Raw genomic sequence first — 18,564 nt, forward strand, 5'->3', positions numbered from 1 at the left:
GTTTGGAGGTCTAACGGAAAAGAAAACAAAGGTTTTTCCGGTAAACGAAAATCTCAAAAGAATGGTGACAACTGAATGGGAGGATTCAGAAAAAAGGCTCTTCATTTCAAGAGATTTTAAAAACAGACTTCTCTTTGATCCAGAAGACACTAAACCTTGGGATGAGATCCCAAAAGTAGATGTCCCAGTAGCCAGGGTTGCTAAAAAAAAACGCAATCCCATTTGAAGATTCCTCTCAGTTGAAGGACGCCATGGACCGAAAGGCAGACGGGCTACTGTAAAGGGCGTGGGAATCTTCCTCTGCTTTGATCTCGGCTAATATCGCGGCCACATCAGTAGCAAGAGCAATGTTTATATGGTTAAACCAGCTGGAGACCCATTTGATGATGAAGACCTCACGACAAGACCTATTCGAATCTCTACCCTTACTAAAGATGGCAACCGGATTCTTGGTAGACGCTTCAGTGGAATCTATTAGATTTGCTGCCAGGAATGGGGCTCTCTCAAATGCTGCTAGAAGAGCATTATGGCTCAAAATGTGGTCAGGAGATACGAAGTCCAAGAACAAATTATGTTCTATCCCATTTACAGGGTCTCTGATGTTCGGTCCTCTCCTGGATAACATGCTGGAGAATGCAGCAGATAGGAAAAAGGGGTTTCCTGAAGAGAAACCAAAAAAATGCCCTCAGTTTGGGAGATTTCGCCAACAGAGGGAACCTACCTTACAGAACTACAGCGGTAAAGGGAAGTCCGGTTGCTGGAGTTACCCCAAGGGTAGAAGGGGTCGAGGATATCTCCTTAACCCCAATAATTCATTTCAGCCCTCAAAGCAATGACGCCAAGGGCGTGGGGGGAAGACTCCTACAATTTTATCCCAAATGGTCGGGAATAACCCAGAACCCCTGGGTTCTAAAGATCATAGAAGAAGGGTACAAAATAGAATTTTCCTCCATTCCTCCAGAGAAATTTCTAATAACCCAGTACCAAGCAAAAGACCTTCATCAGATCCTTATCCGGGACGTCCAGAAACTACTCAAATTGAGAGCCATTACTCCAGTTCCCCAAAACGAAAAATTCAAAGGCCACTATAAAAAAATCTTCTTAGTCAAAAAACCAAACAGTTCCTACAGGACAATAATCAACCTGAAAGTCCTAAACAAGTGAAAATATGTCACTGCCTATATGAACGATTAAAATTGGATTTTTATTATAGCAAAACCATACTAAAATAGGGCTAGATAGCCAAAGATACTAATAGAGGCGTAAGCACGGTAGACCACACAGAAGGGGGAGCAATTGAGGGCACCACACACTGCTGAAACTATAGATCCCCCTGGCTGTGTTATATTATAAACACCTGGTCAATCCGTGCCAATGAAAACGTGTCCCTACGCGTTTCCGCACCGCTAGTAATCAGGGTGCTTCATCAGGGGTCACACTGATGTAGATTTAACACATCTATATTATGGCCGGGAGACACCTATTGCGTGTCTCATCACATTCACCCGGCCCGTGCACGACACTAGTCAATTGGTCGAACACGAGCCGAGTGAAATGCCGGGCATAAGTAGTGCTGGCCACTCTCTTCCAGGGATGACACGGCGGCCGGGCAGCCAATCCGCCGCGAGCCACGCCATGACGCGGCCCGAGCAGGGCCGGCCCCCGGACGCATGCTGTCACCGCAGGAGGGAGAAATAGCGTCCCTGGTAACCAGGGATCATAAAGCGGCTATATAGAACTGGCATAAGATACGTAGCCAGGAGGAGGACCAGCAACAGGAGACATAGCGATCGTAGATCCAAATTAATGGTACACTACATCGCTGTGTGTGACTTGAGAAAAAGTGCAGCAGATCGCTCAAGGCGTCCCCTAGCGACAAGGGTAACCATACAGGGTCACAACAACCAGCAAGGAGGGGGAGGGGGAGAAGGGAAGGGGATCAAATAATATGGATAAATGGAAGGCAATATGAAACATGGCAGATTGATAGGCACCCAGAACCAGGATCGAACACCAAGGTGTATCAGAGTGATTGTTCATACAGACCAGGATCAAGCAAACGGTGGGTGGGGATCAGAGGAAGCAATTGAACGATATCTGTTCATTGAGACCCGCCGGTTTCATGGTATGCATGCGGAAAATCCATTGGGCCTCTTTCTGTAGGATCCTCTTGTCCCAATTACCCCAATTGGGGTAATCCAGGAAGCTCATCATTATTCTTCCCTATTGGCCAAAAAGAAGTTGGTTTCCAATCGTAAAATACCTAGCGTTGGAAGACCTTATCATGCTCCCACTCAAGGAGAATCTTCTCTCCCAGGGTCCCTTATTCTTTCAGGGAATAGAAACTCTGAAGTTGTCAGCCTGGATCCTGAAAGGCAGATCTTGAGAAACCACGGTCTGTCAGATGAGGTAATTTCAACTATCTTATCAAGCCATAAAGAAGTTACCTCAAAAATCTATCAAAAAATTTGGAAGAAATTCTGTTCCTGGTATGGAGACCCAGGACCAGACCCCTTTTCTCCCAACATCGCGAAAATCCTAGATTTTTTACAATCGGGATTCAAAAAAGGGCTTAGCCCTAGTACCATAAAAGTGCAGATTTCAGCCTTAGGTAATTTTTTTAACACTCCCCTGGCTGAACATCGGTGGATCAGAAGATTCACTCAAGCGGTCTCTAAACTGAAACCTTCCCTAAAGAAATCAGTTCCTACCTGGGATTTGAATGTAGTGTTAACGACTCTTTGTGATCCCCCCTTTGAGCCGCTCGACACGATTAGTATGCATTTTTTAACTCTAAAAGCTGCATTCTTAGTCGCTATTACTTCAGCAAGGAGGATTGGAGAAATCCAATCTCTGTCGGTCATAGAACCGTACCTAAAAGTACAAGAGGATAAGATCATCCTAAAGCTGGACCCTTCCTTTATTCCAAAGGCATCTACTGCTTTCCATCGAGAACAAGAAATAATTCTACCTTCCTTTAATCCAGATCCAAAAAACCAACAAGAAGAAAAATTCCATTGCCTGGGTGTCAGGCGAACAATTCTTCAGTATCTGGATAGAACCTCCTCCTGGAGACAAGATAAAAATCTATTTGTCCTGTTTGGGGGAAAGAATAGAGGAAAGAAAGCCTCCAAAGGCTCTCTAGCGAGATGGGTAAAAACTACCATACAAGAAGCCTACAAGTCCCAAGTACTATGTGCCCCACAAGGCATCAGAGCCCATTCAACGAGGGCACTTTCGGCATCCTGGGCAGAAAGAAGAGAAGCCTCTATGGACCAAATCTGCAGAGCTGCCACTTGGTCAAGCCATCATACGTTTTGCAAACATTATAGGCTCGATGTTCTGTCCGATACGGATTTAAGTTTTGGACGGAAAGTCCTCCAATCCGTAGTCCCGCCCTGAGCATTATAATTTGGTATTGCTCCTGTGGTGCTGTCATGAGGGATGTACTGGAAAATAGGAATTAGACCTACCGGTAATTGTATTTCCAGGAATCCATCATGACAGCACCCTTACGTTCCCTCCCTTATTGAAATTCTGATTTGTGCAATTAACATGGCAGTTATTATCCCTAGACATAAAATAGGGTTGCATCCATCCTGGTGTAGTAATTGGAAAACACTGGCAAGTGGGTGGTGGGAGGGGCCTTTTAACATCTCTGTCTTCCTGTCCCTACAGAGGTCAATAGGGCAACCTCCTGTGGTGCTGTCATGATGGATTCCTGGAAATACAATTACCGGTAGGTCTAATGCCTATTTTCACACAGACCCATACATAAAAAAATTGGGAGTAATATTACCTTTGGTAAAAGTTTTAAGAAGCCCTCAAGCCAATTATTTAGTTTTTTTTCCATTTTAGTGATCATAAGCTATTATTAACCCCTTAAAGACAAGGCCAATTTGAGTTTTTAATTTTAATTTATTCCTCCCCGCCTTCCAAAAGCCATAACTTTTCTATTTCTTCGTCGATCTAGCCATATGAGGTCTTGTTTTTTGCGCGATGGCGTGTTTGTGGGGGTGCCCCCCTAATTCTAACAATTTAAATGCTGCAGTCGCGATTGGCATTGGCATTTAAGGTGTTAAACGGGCGGAATCAAAGTGATCTTCGATTCCGCCCGTTGCAGTGATGTCGGCTGTGTATGTAGCGAGCTCAGCCTGTGAGCCTTCTCCATATTTATCCTTAACGGCTGCCACGCACCAGTATATGACATGTCGTTAAGGGGTTAAAGAATAATGTAGAGGCTTTTGTGTATGCCTTGTGTATACCTGTTTTGGTTAATGGCAATTTATGGGTTGTCTGCCATCTTAGTTCCTTCTACCCCTCTGATGTGGTTCCTCTAAAGCAGCCTATATTTCCCATTATGCCTCCGGCTATGCAGAGGGGGCTAAGTCTTATCACATTGCACTTGCTCTGCTCTGATTCCTATCTAAGTGCAGCAAGTTATCGATCAGTGACATGGACTTCTATACTCGCGCTGCAGAGTCTGTGTATCCCATGTGATGGAGCATCAATCTGCTCTCCCTGCTTTCTGCTAGTGATAGATCAGTGACCTACTGTAGAACTGCTGCCCCCTAACACACTACAGAGTCTGTGTATCCTATGTGATGCAGCTTCAGCCTGTCTCATATTCCTACATCATGTTATAAGTTTGTCCATGTCAGCCCTTACAAGTAGGAGACCGTGAGGAGCAGCATCTAATAGAAATACACTGGACTTTCTGCACACAACGCACAGATAGTATAGACCATTAGTTACAGTCAGCAAGGGTTTATAACTCTGCATCTAATTACTGTAAGGATTCAACTATTATATCATTGCACTCCTGGTCCCTTAGGTGAGAAATGATATCTTCAGCAGCACTATATGCATGGGGATATTCAGAGGAACAAGGAGGGTGGAGCTGGGTGGGAAGGTGTGGGGTCTCCGAGCTGCCAGGATCGATTTGATAGGTGATGATGTAATCCTGCAGTTCACAGGTAGTCAAGCACACAGGAGAAATTACCATCTGTCTACACAAGAGATCATGATCTATTTTGGTGGTCAGACTGAGATCACATAACACAGCTGCCCATAATGAAAGGGTTCGAAATGTATAGATTCAACTGAGCTGGGAAGAAACAAATGACGCTGCTAGAATATTGCTGATAAGTGAGGCTTCGTTCACATCGGCATCAGGGTTTCGTTCTGACATCCCGTCGGAGCTTCCCGTTGGAGCGGAACACTTACTGAAACAAACAGAGACCATAACTTTCCGTTTGCAGCACCATTTCAATGGTGACGGATCCGGTGCAAATGGTTTCAGTTTGTCTCAGTTGTGCAAGGGTTTCCATAGTTTTGACTGAATCAATACTGTAGTCTACTGTGCTATTCATTCTGTCATTCGACGGAACCCTTGCACAACTGAGACAAACGGAAACCATTTGCATCGGATCCGTCCCCATTTAAATCAATGGTGATGGAAACGAAAAACCTATGGTTTCCATTTGTTTCAGTCTGGGTTCCGTTCTGATGGGAAGCTCCGACGAAACGTCAGAACGGAACCTGATGTGAACGAAACCTTAACATGATATTTTTAAAAAGAAAATTTGCTGGAGTGCTTCTTTATTGGCAGTGATTTATATTGTAACAGATTTATCAAAGGATGAAAATGCAATCATAAATTTGGCGCAACGTATGACAACAAAACAGTCTAGCTTTAACTTAGACATTGGCTTCTAATTATGCGGCTTTTGATATATGTGAGCCTGAATCTTCGAGGACCTGTCACCTTTCCTGAGATGTCTATTTTAGTAAATACTTGCATTCACCACAAAATAACTGGTGTTTCTTTTCTTAGAGCTCTGCATTGTGCCATTCCTCTGTTATTCATCCTGAAAATGTATGAATGAACAGACTACTGGGCATTACCATTCCCTTGTTAATCGGGCGAGCCTGTACACAGCCTGAACTTGTCAGCACTGATTGGAAAGACTTGTGTAGGGATACAACCCATTGTGCATACGAAATGGCAATGCCCAACTGTCAGTTTATTCATAAATTTCCAGGAGGAAAAAAAGAAATGGCCCAATGCAAAGCTCTTAGAAAAGATGCTTTGGAATTATTTTATTGGGAACGCAAGTATTTACTAAAACAGGCACGTCAAGGGGGCTCCCAGATTAAAGGGGACCCGTCACCAGATTTTCACCTATTGAACTCTACTCACCCCACGCTGGCCGCTGCTGTCAAAAGTTCATTGCCGTTATCTCCTCTCCTAAGCTCCTCCTCCAACCACAAGTAACGGTCTGCAAACATTTTGCGCCTTTTATTGTAATAATCAGGCAGTCTCGTTCATTCCTCTTCTTATGCCCGCCCACTGCCAAAAACTGGCCCGCGCTAAATGCTGAAATGTCGTCTGAGATAACGCGCGTGCGCCAATCATGTATGGTCCGACACTCTTCCCTACTTCTTCTGGGCCTCAAACCTAGTTACTGCACATGGGCCGCTATGGTGTCCTGTTGTGTGCACGCATCAGAACAGGACATCTATGCACGAGCGCAGGATTTTGTGTGTGCTGAGGGGAGGCGTGGAGAGGAGCTGTCAATCAAAAGTAAGGAGGCGGCGTTAACTCTGAAAGGCTTGAGGAATGAAGATATGACTTTTATGCTCTTACGCATACGGCGCGGGAACACTAAAAAACTGAATACTAAAGCTACAGAGCTTTCTAGGAAGATAATTGTAGGTTACATAAAAATGATTTTTCACCCACTACCACCAGGTATTGCTGGTTTAATAGATGAAATGCTGGTGACCGGTTCCCTTTTAAAATAGTAACCGAAATTTTCATAGATGCCAACATGACGCAGGGACATCATTATTGCTAACTCGTGAATACATGCATTATACCACAATTTTGTTAATTTCCTACCCCATTTACTTTGGCTACTGTAGACAACAGGGCACCTTCTTTTACAATTCGGTATTGCGTCATGAGGCCTAGCATATAGTTATCCTGTATATAGTAGTATGCGTTTATCATTTGCATACATCATTGACCATACATCAGTGGAATGTACCACTGACAGGAGGCGTTTCTCATATCCAAATGTCTTCTTGTTGCTGACCCACTGTTTTCTTGTTAGGCATACAGGCAGAGCAATGTTGATATGCTACCGACGTTGACAAATACAGACACACATATACTCGCCGGACAAGAATCCGGTTGTGGCTGTACAAGAAGCTCGGGAAGATAAATAGTCATTAAGCAGTCGGAAAAATAAGCTTATTTCTTGCTGAATGAGTCATCTGTCTCTAGAGGAGAGAGGGCAACATTGTTGTAAAGTCATCTCCTACATCTATTCTATCAACAGGTATATTAAAGGCTTTGTACACCTTTTAAAAGCAATATATATATATTTTTTTTTCCCCAGGGTGTTTAGTGCAACTTTCTAATTAGTCATTATTAAAAAAATATTTTTACTTTTTGAGATACAGCTGCTTTGTATTCTGTATACAGAGCAGCTGTATCGTTCACTAAGACCTGTATCCGTCAGGTTAGCGGGACTGATGGGTTCAGTGACAGCGGGTGCTGCGTCTCTCTGACACGCAGGATCCACCTATTATCGATGACCTCTAAGTTATGAACACGCAGAAGCCGCTGTCACTGAACCAGTCAGTGCTGCTGACCTGATAGATACAGGTTTCAGCGAACTATACAGTTGCTCTGTATACAGGATACAAAGCGGCTGTATCTCAAAACGTTTAAATAATTTTTAATAAAAATGAATTACAAAGTTGCACCAATCACACAGTTTTCAAAGGTGTGCATGGCTCTTAAGGAAATGGCTATTAATGTAGAAATGGCTAGTTCTTGTGTTTCTCCTACATAGACTTTCTCTTTGGAATCTGTTAGGGGGAGCCTACCAGAAGTGATCAATTATGGTCTATTTGCTAACCGCTAATTTGTGGCCAGTAGATTGCACTCACCGATGGCCAATCCTCCTTGAATATTTCACTACCTGAGTTTGCGTTCACCCGTCACGCTATTGGGCGAAAATCGCTCCATAAAATGTAACTAGACCAAAATGTGTGAAAGTAGCCATAAGAGTTGCCCGCTGTGCGTCATAGGCCAACACAGGAGCATGATGGGATGGCAGTGCAGTGTGACATCATCCTCCCACGTATGACCAGCGCACGGCTACTGAATCATACTGGGAAGAGGGAGGTGGCAGAGGCAACTGTTCTAGTGCAGGCTGTAATGTGGGACATCTGAGTCTTGCACACTTAAACGTTATGTAAACCTTTTGTAGACTTATTTTATTAAAACCATGTATTTGTGTGTCATGTATCTTTTTAAATTTGTTTTTATGAAAAATGTTTTTACTTTTTCAGATACAACTTCCACACGCAAGATCCACGTGTTATCGATCACATCAAAGTCATAGATATGGCCTCTATGTATCCAGAATACATGGAAGCAATATCTGAAAAATATATATATTTTTGTAATAAAAACAAGTAACAAAGCTCCACTAAACACAAAAATATATAGGCTTCAAAAGGTTCAGTAGCATGCTTTCAGCAACATTGGGTTCAATAATGGGTAACTCAAAAAACTTTGTTCCTGTTGGGCAGGCCCATTTCATCGGTGGTTGCTAGATAGTAAAATTTTTGTTTTTCGGCGCAATTATCCTTTAGTGTGTGTGTGTGTATATATATGTGCGTGTATATATATACACACACACACACACACACACACACACACACACACACACACGTACATTATATATACTTTATATAGAGTTATTATAGTTTCAATTTACATATTTTTATTTAAGATGCAAGACAACACGGTCCAGATACTAAACTATGCCCCAACATGATTCACACTTAAAGCGTAACTAAACGTTCGATCAACTTTTTATTTTCTAGCAACGCGTGTAATATAAATATATTTTGTAATATACTTCATTAATGAAGTTGGGCTCTTTTTTGTGTTATATGTGTTTTAAATTGCCACTCTAGCAGAAATCCGTACACCGTTTGAATGTATCAGTGTACGGATTCTGCTGCCTAGGAGTACGGGTGGGTGGTGTCCCCCATCGTGACGTCAGGAAGGTCTCTCGGCCTCTATACACTACACGCTTCATGGAAGAGACTGTGTGCACTGGTCTCTGATTCTCCCCCTGTCTCAGGACACTGTAATCTGAGCTGCTAATTGGCATCAGATAAGGGCCTGTTCACATCACCGTTCGCTTTCTGTTCCGGGGTTCCATCGGAGGTTTCCGTCGGGTGAAACCCCGGCAACGGAAAGTGAAAGTGAAACCACAGCTTCCGTTTCAGTCACAATTGATATCAATGGTGACGGAAACTTCGCTAATGGTTTCCGTTCGTCACCATTCCGGCAGGTGTCCAGTTTTCCGACGGAATCAATAGCGCAGTCGACTCCGCTATTGATTCCGTTGGAAAACCGAAAACTTGCCGGAATGGTGATGAACGGAAACCATTAGCGATGTTTCTGTCACCATTGATATCAATGGTGACTGAAACGGAAGCTGTGGTTTCACTTTCCGTTGCGGGGTTCACCCGACGGAAACCTTCGACGGAGCCCCAAAACGGAAAGCGAACGGTGATGTGAACAGGCCATAAGACTAGGACTGCTCCGTCCGTCCCCCCTCCCCTCCAAGCACCCTGCCGTCCTCTCTTATCTTCCCTTCACTTGCCAGGGAAAATGAAAAACTCTGATTCCTTTCTTCTGGGGTGTGCAGAGATCTTTCCATCTCTATATACAATGTGCTGTGCATAGCTCCGTGCACGCTCACAGTACTGTAGTTATACCTCAGAGTTCACTGCCCATGACAGATACAGACAGATTGTAACATCGCTAACATCTCGTACGTTCCTCTGCGTATGCCACCTTTTTGGCCAACTCAATGTATGGATCAGCATCACGTAAAATGCTGCCGGAAATTGCCCATGGATACACTAAGCATGCACGGTGGAAATGCACATAGTTTTCCCCACGCATGTTCAGTCCAATGCCTCCGTTGTGCCTGCGTGAAGATTGTCTCTGGACACAAGTGGAGGGCTTGTAGGAGGAATATTAAGTGTAGCAAGATGGCGCCAGGTGGTAGAGTAGGCGGGCTTGCTATCTGGTAGAGAGGTGTACGCCCGGTATCTGGAGCTGGCTGACATGCCAATCCTTGGCAGTTTGGGAAATGTAGAATTTGAAGACATGAAGTGCCGCAGACCGGAATTAAATAAACGGCCACGCGCAGGGGCCCGCGATCGTCCAGAAACGGCAGCAAAATTATGAAAGAGTTATATGGGGGGATTTATTGTATGTGATGTGGCTACAGCCTTAAAGGGGTTGTCCATGACCGGACAACTGATGACCTGTTTACCGGATAGGTCATCAGTATATGATCGGTGGGGGTCCGACACCCGGACTCCCAACTGATGCTTCTGGCTACCTCCGGGCACTGGACGTCCATGCTGGAAGCAGTTGGCTCCGGTCACGGAATAGGAGCAAAGCTGCAGTACTGCAGAACGGCCGCTATGCAGGGGTCGGAGCCAACTGTTTCCGGCTCCAACTACTGCATACCATTCATTACATCTGGAGGCAGCCAGAGCAGCTGATCAGTGCGGGGTCCGGGTGTCGGACCCCCACGATCATATACTGATGACCTATACGGTGGCTAGGTCATCAGTTGTCCGGTTGTGGACAACCCGTTTAAAAGGAATGAGTAAAAGTGTCAGAAAACTCCTTTAAGACTAAGTCAAACTTGTTTTTTTGGCATCTATCGAATATCTAAATTAATAAAAACTGTTAATCAGCCTCCAGTTTGAATGCAGTATACAGTGAATTTCTTTAAATCTGGTATTTGATAATCCAGGAAGTCTGATAATCTGGCACACGTTTACAGCTCATAACCGTTTAATGTGGAATTTTATAATACCAGACTAAGAAGACTGAGCAGAGGTAATAAATTCATTAAAAAACAGAGCAAAGTAGACACGGCCTATTTTTGCTTTTTCCGCAATCTTATTAAAATAAATCTAGTACATAGTTATAAGAAAATTCTGATGTCCCCAATTTTTGCATAATTGCCACCCTGCATTAGCAAAATGTAACATAAGGCAAATGGAACCTGAGTAAACACATAAGGCTCTGTTTACATCTGTGTTGGATGCTCAGTCGCAGATTCCGTCAAATTTGATGGGAAAAATAGCACTGCACACGTCACTATTTTTTACGCTTAAAGGACACCTCGTCAGAACCCAATAGACACCATTGCAACTCAGCGAGGTCGGTCGCCACTTATATCCGTCATGCAACTGATCTGGCACTACGCCGTGGCTTCCGTTGGAAATGGGAGCCACGACGCAGATTTGGACAGAACCTTAGTTATTGAATTGTTACTACAGTTAACAACAAAACAACGTTATTTAATCCTCACATCACCCATGTGAAAAACGTGGAATACCCCTCTCGGCCAGATCTCTGGTGGTCTCAGCCGGGCCTTGTATTACATAGCTGTCAATACATTTTATTTGAGTGGCGTAGAAATGTGTTAGAACAGGATATTAAAAAGTATTTAATTATTTCTTTGGTTGCATGGTAGTGTCACAATAGATCTTTAATTAAAGGGTTAAATATCAGGATATTTTTAATGCCTTTGCCATTTAGTATTAGTAAACTTTTTATATATATATATATATATATATATATATATATATATATATATATATATAACCACTATTAAGGTGTTTCTATTGGTTATGTTGATATTATGACTGCACCTTTTATTTCAAGGTTTTCCTCGGGTGTGGCAGATGTGGTTGTTGTCGTGTACGCCATAGAGTCATAGTTGTACGTCTATAGTCCAGCAGTAATTCACAGCTGCTAGTTTCTGGAAAACCTGTTTTATTTGCTTCTATAGCGTTCCTAGTTTAGTGTGTGTGTTTTATTTTTTTCTAAGCTCTCTCATCTTCTGTTTACACTTATCAGCATTTGACGTCCCATTCCATCCATGTAACCACTGCAGCCAAAATGTTATGTAAGCCAATGCATGACGTATAGTTACGTCATGGAGCCTTGATCAACAATACTCCTGAGCGTTTTCCTCACCTCTGTTATGCCTATTGCGGATATCTTACTTTGCAGACGGAATTATCAGGCAGATTTTGATCTGTCTGCACGTCGTTTTTCGCTGCGTTTTTTCACCCGCGGCCATTGAGCGGGCAAAAAAATGCAGTGAAATACGCTTTCTCTGCCTCCCATTGATGTCAATGGGAAGTCAGAGACGTAATCGCCTGAAGATAGGGCATGTCACTTCTTTTTCTCGCTAGTGGAAAAACAGTCTCCTCCTCCTCCCATTGAAATCAATGGGAGGCATTTTCGGACGGTTTTTGCGCGTTTTCCGACGCGGTTTGTGTGAACTTCCAAGTTATATTTTCTTTCTAGGCTGTGTATTTATTTTTAGCATGTTGCAATTTTGTGAAACTTGGACCACATCCTCTCTGGCATTTCTTGTACAAGTCGTGTAACAAGGATGCAGTAGAGCAGCATAGCCAGCGAGAAAAGTTGTAATTCTATTTATTTGCTTGAGCTGATCTCGAAGTGAGCCATGCAAGAAAACAATACAGTGGAATATTGTAAAGTCTGACAATGATAGGAATCAACCAATCTAAAATTGCTGCTATTCAATTGATCTAAAAAAACAAAACAAAACCATAGCCAACTATAATCCTGTATACTGTTTCTTTGAAATGTCTAGCCTGCTGGACCAATGGTTAGAGGCTGCTGAGATTTTTATTTTTTTTGAGGTTAATGTTCTTATATACTAGTGATTCCCAATAATGCAAGAAATTACTGTAAAAAAAAAAAAAAAAAAAAAAGGTTGAAGAGCTACTAAGGAGTGTATAGTAGAGACCTTTTTTTTTAATTTAAATAAATCTCTTTATACTCCTTCCACTTTTGGAAAAGTAAAACCCCAAAAATGTACAAACACAGTCATAACACAGTACCCAATCATTGGTGCAGGGGATTGAAATCTGGAAGACAAAAAGGGGGGTAAAGAGCGTGGGGATAACCTACAAGTCCAAGAACTTAGAACTGTATCTGAAATTACCTAAAAAAATAAAATTGTGAATACTGTAACGGAAAATAGGTTATAAGTACATTAAAGAAAAAGGATAGCCGCTAGCCCAAAAATTCTGCAAAACGAATGCCGCGTCAAAGGTCTCATTCTCAGAAGAGCAGTCCTGTAGTTGCAACCCTATAGCCTCATATCGTGGAACTTTGTCCTCTAGGATTGCTACAATACATAAAAATCTCGATTATCCCTACATTTTAGAATAGTTTTTTGAAACCGTGTTTCCAATGAGTTTAAAGAGGCTCTGTCACCAGATTTTGCAGCCCCTATCTGCTATTGCAGCAGATAGGCGCTGCAATGTAGATTACAGTAACGTTTTTATTTTTAAAAAACGAGCATTTTTGGCCAAGTTATGACCATTTTTGTAGTTATGCAAATGAGGCTTGCAAAAGTCCAAGTGGGTGTGTTTAAAAGTAAAAGTCCAAGTGGGCGTGTATTGTGTGCGTACATCGGGGCGTTTTTAATACTTTTACTAGCTGGGCGTTCTGATGAGAAGTATCATCCACTTCTCTTCAGAACGCCCAGCTTCTGCCAGATCACGCTGTGACGTCACTCACAGGTCCTGCATCGTGTCAGACGAGTGAGGACACATCGGCACCAGAGGCTACAGTTGATTCTGCAGCAGCATCGGCGTTTGCAGGTAAGTAGCTACATCGTTATCTAATAACCCATCGTGCTCGGACCCCCACAAATCCAAACTTGTGACATGACACTATGACATGTCAGAAGTTTGTCAAACGTTTAGCTACACTGTAACTGTCTCTAAAATGGCTGGATGATAACCAATAGATCAGCACGTTTATTACATGTGGAATGCCCTGGTGTTTGTATGGTGGCCTGTATGCTGTATATAAAAACCGTCATCACCGTTATTACATGTGGAATGCCCTGGTGTTTGTATGGTGGCCTGTATGCTGTATATAAAAACCGTCATCACCGTTATTACATGTGGAATGCCCTGGTGTTTGTATGGTGGCCTGTATGCTGTATATAAAAACCGTCATCACAGTTATTACATGTGGAATGTCCTGGTGTTTGTATGGTGGCCTGTATGCTGTATATAAAAACCGTCATCACCGTTATTACATGTGGAATGCCCTGGTGTTTGTATGGTGGCCTGTATGCTGTATATAAAAACCGTCATCACCGTTATTACATGTGGAATGCCCTGGTGTTTGTATGGTGGCCTGTATGCTGTATATAAAAACCGTCATCACCGTTATTACATGTGGAATGCCCTGGTGTTTGTATGGTGGCCTGTATGCTGTATATAAAAACCGTCATCACCGTTATTACATGTGGAATGCCCTGGTGTTTGTATGGTGGCCTGTATGCTGTATATAAAAACCGTCATCACCGTTATTACATGTGGAATGCCCTGGTGTTTGTATGGTGGCCTGTATGCTGTATATAAAAACAGTCATCACAGTTATTACATGTGGAATGCCCTGGTGTTTGTATGGTGGCCTGTATGCTGTATATAAAAACAGTCATCACCGTTATTACATGTGGAATGCCCTGGTGTTTGTATGGTGGCCTGTATGCTGTATATAAAAACCGTCATCACCGTTATTACATGTGGAATGTCCTGGTGTTTGTATGGTGGCCTGTATGCTGTATATAAAAACCGTCATCACCGTTATTACATGTGGAATGTCCTGGTGTTTGTATGGTGGCCTGTATGCTGTATATAAAAACCGTCATCACAGTTATTACATGTGGAATGCCCTGGTGTTTGTATGGTGGCCTGTATGCTGTATATAAAAACAGTCATCACAGTTATTACATGTGGAATGCCCTGGTGTTTGTATGGTGGCCTGTATGCTGTATATAAAAACAGTCATCACCGTTATTACATGTGGAATGCCCTGGTGTTTGTATGGTGGCCTGTATGCTGTATATAAAAACCGTCATCACAGTTATTACATGTGGAATGCCCTGGTGTTTGTATGGTGGCCTGTATGCTGTATATAAAAACCGTCATCACCGTTATTACATGTGGAATGTCCTGGTGTTTGTATGGTGGCCTGTATGCTGTATATAAAAACCGTCATCACAGTTATTACATGTGGAATGCCCTGGTGTTTGTATGGTGGCCTGTATGCTGTATATAAAAACCGTCATCACAGTTATTACATGTGGAATGCCCTGGTGTTTGTATGGTGGCCTATATGCTGTATATAAAAACCGTCATCACCGTTATTACATGTGGAATGCCCTGGTGTTTGTATGGTAGCCTGTATGCTGTATATAAAAACCGTCATCACAGTTATTACATGTGGAATGCCCTGGTGTTTGTATGGTGGCCTGTATGCTGTATATAAAAACCGTCATCACAGTTATTACATGTGGAATGTCCTGGTGTTTGTATGGTGGCCTGTATGCTGTATATAAAAACCGTCATCACAGTTATTACATGTGGAATGCCCTGGTGTTTGTATGGTGGCCTGTATGCTGTATATAAAAACCGTCATCACCGTTATTACATGTGGAATGCCCTGGTGTTTGTATGGTGGCCTGTATGCTGTATATAAAAACCGTCATCACCGTTATTACATGTGGAATGCCCTGGTGTTTGTATGGTGGCCTGTATGCTGTATATAAAAACCGTCATCACAGTTATTACATGTGGAATGCCCTGGTGTTTGTATGGTGGCCTGTATGCTGTATATAAAAACCGTCATCACAGTTATTACATGTGGAATGCCCTGGTGTTTGTATGGTGGCCTGTATGCTGTATATAAAAACCGTCATCACCGTTATTACATGTGGAATGCCCTGGTGTTTGTATGGTGGCCTGTATGCTGTATATAAAAACCGTCATCACCGTTATTACATGTGGAATGCCCTGGTGTTTGTATGGTGGCCTGTATGCTGTATATAAAAACCGTCATCGCAGTTATTACATGTGGAATGCCCTGGTGTTTGTATGGTGGCCTGTATGCTGTATATAAAAACAGTCATCGCAGTTATTACATGTGGAATGCCCTGGTGTTTGTATGGTGGCCTGTATGCTGTATATAAAAACCGTCATCACAGTTATTACATGTGGAATGCCCTGGTGTTTGTATGGTGGCCTGTATGCTGTATATAAAAACCGTCATCACCGTTATTACATGTGGAATGCCCTGGTGTTTGTATGGTGGCCTGTATGCTGTATATAAAAACCGTCATCACAGTTATTACATGTGGAATGCCCTGGTGTTTGTATGGTGGCCTGTATGCTGTATATAAAAACCGTCATCACAGTTATTACATGTGGAATGCCCTGGTGTTTGTATGGTGGCCTGTATGCTTTATATAAAAACCGTCATCGCAGTTATTACATGTGGAATGCCCTGGTGTTTGTATGGTGGCCTGTATGCTGTATATAAAAACCGTCATCGCAGTTATTACATGTGGAATGCCCTGGTGTTTGTATGGTGGCCTGTATGCTTTATATAAAAACCGTCATCGCAGTTATTACATGTGGAATGCCCTGGTGTTTGTATGGTGGCCTGTATGCTTTATATAAAAACCGTCATCACCGTTATTACATGTGGAATGCCCTGGTGTTTGTATGGTGGCCTGTATGCTGTATATAAAAACCGTCATCACAGTTATTACATGTGATGCCCTGGTGTTTGTATGGTGGCCTGTATGCTGTATATAAAAACAGTCATCACCGTTATTACATGTGGAATGCCCTGGTGTTTGTATGGTGGCCTGTATGCTGTATATAAAAACCGTCATCACAGTTATTACATGTGGAATGCCCTGGTGTTTGTATGGTGGCCTGTATGCTTTATATAAAAACCGTCATCACAGTTATTACATGTGATGCCCTGGTGTTTGTATGGTGGCCTGTATGCTGTATATAAAAACCGTTATTACATGTGGTACGCTTATCGTGTAGTTTTAGTAAATTTCCTTACAGCTTTTCCTGTAAAACTGGAGGCTAAATATGTCCTACCGTGTAGTGTTCTCTCCCACACGACGTGTAATTGACACCTTATCCAGCTTTTGCATATACGTCACATGTATATTTCTCCTCTGTATAAGCGTTTTTGCTGACTCCTTTTGTGTCAGTACTGGAAATCCAGGGCTCCATTTCGGTTTGTGTATGACTCAGGTTTGCTTTATTGCGTGTTTGCTTTGCTTACAGTACGGTGCTGTGGTAATAAAGACGGCTTCTAATAGTGAGGTGTTGAAACGCCTAATCATAAACTGTAAGTGTTGTCCTTTAGATTGGCGGTGTGGTTGTGAAGCTCTCCCATTTCTGGTCAGACTGCATGGCTATGATGCTGTATACTGTATGTAAACGTATCTATACACGTGGTCTTCATGGCGGAGACCCTTTCTTACTAGACCTGTGAGAGAACAAGGACGTTGAGTAGATAACACTGCAGGAACAGGTGAGAGAGGTGTGGCACCGTGCAGCGGCTATGTAATCATGGAGGTGCCAATTTAGGACACCTTATAATTAATGTGTGTTTTCAATGGAAAGTTCCCCTAGTTAGGAGAGGCACAGCGTCATTTGCTGTTTGGAAGCTTGACCATAGCGTTACTCAATTATGTATAATCTAATGTTCTACAGAGTGTAGAAGTCTGGATATTCTCCTTAGTATTTTCAGGTTTATTTGCATTCTTTGAAATGTCCAAGTTGCATATTCTGTAGTTAGTTATGTAAATGCCAGCGTTTCGTGACTTGTATGACTAATTCTAATGATGCCCTTAGAATATTCAGCGTATTACAGGAGCAGCAATGTGGAGAAGTTTCTGAACAAATTTCACCCCCCCCCCACACTGCAGAAAAAGATATGCAAAAAAGAATTGCAGAAATTGACTTGCGGTGCGGAATCTCATTCTGCAGCATGTCCATTTCTCTATTGAAAACGCTGCAGAATTTCCACCCAGAAAATCTGGTTAGAAATTCTGCGGTGTTTATGCTGTGTGTGGACGTACCCTAAGGCCCTGTTCACACTGAGCTTTTTGACGAGTTTTTTTACGTGGAAACCGCTCCGCAAAACGCGTCAAAAACCGCCCGAAAATGCCTCCCATTTATTTCAATGGCATGCGGACGAGTTTTTTTTACCGCAAGCAAAAAAACTTGTCGCGGTAAAAAGAAGCGACATGACCTATCTTGAAGCGGTTTCCGCCTCCAAAACCCCATTTCAATCAGTCAGAAATGGGGAAAAAAACGCCTCGACGAGTGTTTTGACGAGTTTTTGTCAAACCACTGTGCAAAAAAACGTCTGGCGCCGTTTTTGCAGGAGGAATTTTCCTCCTGCAAAAAACTCAGTGTGAACAAGTCCCAGTGTGACGGAAGGTACTTGGCCTGATAGTATTTCCTTCATAAAACCGCAGATATCTGATCTTGGCCAATGTATGTCATTCTCTTCTGGCTGCATTGACAGGTCCCAGAGATGGTCAATGAGACCCAGATACTTAG

General features: G+C 42.7%; 1 protein-coding gene across 5 annotated transcripts in view; it reads left to right on the forward strand.

Annotated features, from left to right (window-relative positions):
* The window catches only part of MYO6 (myosin VI), a 274,062-nt gene that overhangs the window by 34,794 nt on the left and 220,704 nt on the right, over positions 1-18,564 (forward strand). The gene's annotated exons all lie outside the window — the stretch shown is intronic.

This window comes from Rhinoderma darwinii, chromosome 4 (genome assembly GCF_050947455.1).
Source record: "Rhinoderma darwinii isolate aRhiDar2 chromosome 4, aRhiDar2.hap1, whole genome shotgun sequence".
In the NCBI taxonomy this organism is placed as follows: domain Eukaryota; kingdom Metazoa; phylum Chordata; class Amphibia; order Anura; family Rhinodermatidae; genus Rhinoderma; species Rhinoderma darwinii.